This window comes from Eptesicus fuscus, chromosome 15 (genome assembly GCF_027574615.1).
Source record: "Eptesicus fuscus isolate TK198812 chromosome 15, DD_ASM_mEF_20220401, whole genome shotgun sequence".
NCBI classification, from domain to species: Eukaryota; Metazoa; Chordata; class Mammalia; order Chiroptera; family Vespertilionidae; genus Eptesicus; species Eptesicus fuscus.
In genome coordinates, this window is record NC_072487.1 from 23554809 (window position 1) to 23559863 (window position 5055).

Sequence of the window (5055 nt, forward strand, 5' to 3'; positions counted from 1 at the left end):
CGAGCTATAATGTCAAATCAAATGCCAACAGCTCCTTCTACTGGCTACTAGAAGAAAAAATTTGGTTTCAATCAATGAAAAAGAAATTTGCTGTTTATTTAAGAAGCATCATCACCAAATTAAAATTTTTGAAAAATATCTAAGTTTGTTGGGAAACTTAAAAAGATGTTTACTTGCAGTGATGGGAAGAAAATACTGAGAATTATAGAAATGGAAGTTGACAGTCATGTGAGTTTCCTACATCAATAAATGATTCCTGCTTCCACTAAAAAATATCTGGTCACTATCTTGCCCACAACTCTCTATTATATAGAGTTTGGGTTAAAAATAAAATATAATCAAGGTTAGGTTTTGCTTTCTCAACTTGAACACAAATATTAAATGAATATTATGGAAGTTGAGAAATCAATAAAAATATTAAATTTTTCATGATACCCCTTTGTTCTGAAAAAGAAAAAAAAAGGAGGGCTAGAGCTGGGACTGAGCAGGAACCATGCCTGTTGGCAGAGGCGGCTGGCAGGTGGATTCTGGCTTCTGGGACCAGCCGCCCATGGTCCTGCAGGAGGTAAACAACAGCATCTTGGAGGAGACCCTCAAGTTCAAGTATGAGAACAGCAGCTGCCAGAAACAAAACCAGAAGCAGTAGAAGTAACATTTGCAGATTTTGCTGGGCTCCCCTATCATATTTCATATCCTAATGGAGACAAAACAGAAGTGATGGTCAGCATTTCTTTGAAATTCTACAAGGAACTTTAGGCACATGGTGCTGGCGAGTTACTAAAGAGAATGTACAAAAGTTTCTTGGTAAATCCAGAATCAGGATCAATGTCTCTTTGCTATACGACCTTGACAATCCGCCTGCACCCAAGGATTCCATGCTGCGGCAGGCTGGCCTGTTGAAACGAGATTGGTTTGCCTCTGTCTTTGAGAAATATGTCCAGTTCTGAGAAAAGGGCAAGGAAGAAGAGAGCAAGGCAGTGGTCCATGGTAGGGATGATGAGACCATGTATGTTGAGTCTTAAAAGGACAGAGCCACAGTAGTCTTCAGCACAGTGTTTAAGGATGAAGACACTGTGGTCATTGGAAAGGTGTTCATGCAGGAGTTCAGAGAAGGACACAGAGCCAGCCCCACAGCCATGGGGAACCGCCTCTGGAGCTGGAAGACAGGTATGCTGTGGAGGGTGACAACATTGGCTATATTACCTTCGTGCTGTTCCCTGACCACACCAATGCCATTGTTGAAGATAACACCATCCACCTGATCTACATGTTCCAGGACCACTTGTACATCAAGTGGGCTAAGACCAATATTCACACACGTATGCGGCCAAAACATGCAAAGTCCTCAAGATGCTGAACTTTGCACATCCAGATGATGAGAAGGAAGAAATGGAAACAATCATGGGGAAGACTTTTTCATCTGCTAACTCTTGGGAACAGGAAGAGGAAGCAGCTGGCAACTGAAGGTTGGAACATTGCTACTGGATAGTTATAGCTTTTAATGTTGCATCTCTGCACATTCTTAAGGGATTCTCCAATTTGGTTCCATTCTGTACACGTTTGGAAAATAATCTGCAGAAACGAGCTGTGCTTGCAAAGACTTCTAGTTTCCAAGAATTAAAAAAAGAAAGAAAGAAGAAAAGAAATCCACTAATCCACTTGATTTCTTTTCTATCTTCTCTCCCCCATTCCCCTTCCTTTCCACCCTTCTTCCAAGATGTTTTGCTTTATATTATGTCACTGGTAATGAGTTGCAGGATAATGCAAGCTTAACTTGTTTTCTCCTAAGACTAAGTATTTGAGTTCAAAACTCCCTGATCTAAGGAAATACGGTTGGGGTCATTAATAAAGAAAAATCATGCCATCTTATAAAACAAGTAAATAAATAAATAAGAAAACATTTTATTGTTATTTCAATGAGGATAAATAGTTAACTTTTAACTTTTGTATAATAAGGTTTGGGAGAAAAGAATGTTGACCTCTTTTATTCAAATTCTACCATTTGATGAAGCAAGTTGTTTAATTAGGGCAATAAAAGTAAAAAGTGTAATAAAAAATGTTCTCCCTAACTCCTTACCTTATTCTCCATGAAGATCACTGTCCTCCACCATCTGAAACAATCAATCTAGTTGGTACCACTCATTTAGAGCTGTCTCTACTTCAAATTCTCCCAGCTCTCCACAACTCCTGGCCTCATTTTCATACAGACATGTTCCCTGAACGTAAATGGAAAATGTAATAGCACACTCAGAAGTTTTCAAATCCCACTCATTTCAACAAGTGAGACTTGACAAGGTTGATCCAAGAGGCTCGTGTGAGAGGTTTTAGAATCTTGACATAAATGCACTGTGAAGGAAAACCTTTCTTCTTTAGAAAGGACTGAATACAGAACTGCAGAGACTCAGCATCTCGTTCCCTGGCTGTGTCTCAGCAGTGATCTCCCCCACACTCCCGCTGTCTTACCACATGAACTCTGAAAACCAACATGTCATTTTTGAAATATTACCAAGGCAAAATGATTCTTTAACTCTTTCTCACTCTTTCTCATCCCACCCTTCACCAACCCATCCCCCCACCCCCGCAACACACACACACATTGCCAAAATATATAGGTATCCTTCATCTTTGGGAAGTGAACCATTTCTGTTAAAAGAACCATCCTACATCTTAAACCTGACACCTTAATTTAGGACACCAATTATTTTCATAATTGGTGTCAAAGCCACAGAAAATCTTTTTAGGGCAATTTCTTCCTTGTTTAACAATAGAATTATGGTTGAATTGCAGAGCATCAAGGCATGCAATTTTTCAAGGGATTTTCATGTCATTAATTATCTTAAAACACAAATTTTCTTTAAAATGTTGAATTTTTGAAACATTAAGTTTAAAAAATGGCTTTGAGTCAGACAGGTCTCCTAGATTCAAACCTCGACTCTGTTATTTATGAACTTGTGGGACCCAAGGCAAGTCACTTAAACTCGGTAAACCTCAATTTCCTCCTTTGTAAAAAGGGAATGGTAATACATCTCTACCTCACTGGCAGCCTTCTGAGGTTGCCGTGACATAATATTGTCACATGCCAGAGCAGAGTGTGTGGTATATAACTAACAACCAATGTTGCCACTGTTGTTTAATAAACACGAATTTTGTGTGTGTGTGCATGAAACACTATAACTTTATTTTATTTCCTGAAAAAAATGTCATCACAGTCATCCAAGGGAGCTCTGAATACTGATGACTTCGATTAGGAAACTGATGAGTAAATATTTTCTGAAACACAGATCCAAATATGGGGGGTGAAGTAGTCATGGTTCTTACCTGGGAGAAAACAGCAGAGTTCTTCCTGAGGATGAGAACAGTACTGTTTGCAGTGAGGCAGTGAGTGAGAACCTAGAACCAGAAAGGAAAGTTGTCATTAATGGGTCATCTGGAGAGAACATCTACAGGGCTATGGGTCACTGCCAGATGGTGACTCATTGGGAGAATCAGTGGAGAATCCAGGCTCTAGAAGTGGATTGATCTTTTTCCAGTCCTACCTCCGGTGCCTTCCAGCTGTGTGACCTTAGGCCTTGTCCCCACTTTCTCTGAGCTTCATTTCCTATTCTGCAAAAATGAGGAGATTGTCTCACTCACAGAGCTGAGTAAGAATTTGTGGTGACGGATTTTTGTAAAATATCCAGCTCCTTCCTTCCTCTGCGATAGCCAGACTTGGCCTTCTTGGAAGCCTGAGATGCTCATTCTTGCCATGCTCCATCACACTGTGTTATCTCTTTAATGCCTGTTCCTTCATTACATCTTAGCTCAGTCATCACTTCCTTGTGGAAACCACCCTTGATCTTGCTGAGGAGGCCAAATTCTTTCTATGTGTTCTTCAACTACCATAGAGGTCTCCTCCATTCTGACAATAATCACAGATTTCATTTGATTCACTGTTGCCCCATCAGATTATGAGCCACTTAAGGGCAAGGAGTGTTGGTTTTTGTTCACCATTATATCCCCCCTTGCCTGGCCAAAAAAAAAAAAAAAAAATAGTTACTAACAATCATCTGTTGAACAAATTAATAGAAACCCAAGCATAAAAGATACTTGGAAAATGGTAGTTATTACTATAAAATTTTAGCATAAAAGAGACCTTAAAGGTCCTCTAAACGTTAGTCCCAACCACTTTTCCTTCAACTATGTCTCCAGCAGGTTCACACCCTGTTGAGATCAGTGAACAAAGAATCAAGATTTCAAAAATCAATGGATGCCTATTAAAATGTACACTTATCATCCACTGACATCCACATTTCCATTGCTTGTCCTAAGTTGCACTCCATATTATAATTAAAACAATATCTCAGCTGCAAAAAGAGCCATGAGTGCAATGACAGTAACTCTGAACCCTGTTCTCCATTAAAGGATTATATGCAGTGATGGGACTGGACTTCACTTTGGGAGGAGAATTTTGTTGGGTTTTCTGCGCAAGTTTCCTGTACTGTAGGATGCTGTGCATATTTGTGAGGCTGGGAAGTCCCGGACTGCATTTTGAGATGTTCCTTAGTCCTCTATCTGTATATTTACTCCAATTACCCCCCCCCCCCTTAAAATTCTGTCATGGGTAGAAATGGCAATGCCTGGGAAATATTTTAATGCCATAATAAAGTCACTGGGAGTGTGGCAACACAAGAAAGAATACTGGAGAAACATTAAAAATTTTTTTCCACTCATTAAAAAAAAATAACCCATGGAGACATGAAGGGCAGGAAATGCTGCCACTTTATTGCCTTTTTAGTCAAATGCCTTTACGGACCTATCCCTTTAAACTATATTATTAATATTGGTCCCTCAGGGCCTAACACAATTTCCACCTCCTCCCTGTTTGGCTACCCCAGCACACTTTGACCTTTTCAGAATTCCCGTTATGCAGGTTTTATTCTTTCAGAAATTATTTCTGATGTTTACTTTTCTCTCTCAACTACCTTGGAAGGTGCAGACACCGAGACAGGGAACACTCCTTTCAAGAGGGCGAGGTAAGAAAAATAGTGACTTTGGAACACACCTGCGTTTTGGAAT

General features: G+C 39.7%; 1 pseudogene; it reads left to right on the plus strand.

The window, feature by feature from the left end:
• Window positions 1–550: 550 nt before the first annotated feature.
• On the plus strand, window positions 551–1464 carry LOC103289230 (actin-related protein 2/3 complex subunit 2-like; annotated as a pseudogene).
• Window positions 1465–5055: the final 3591 nt, after the last annotated feature.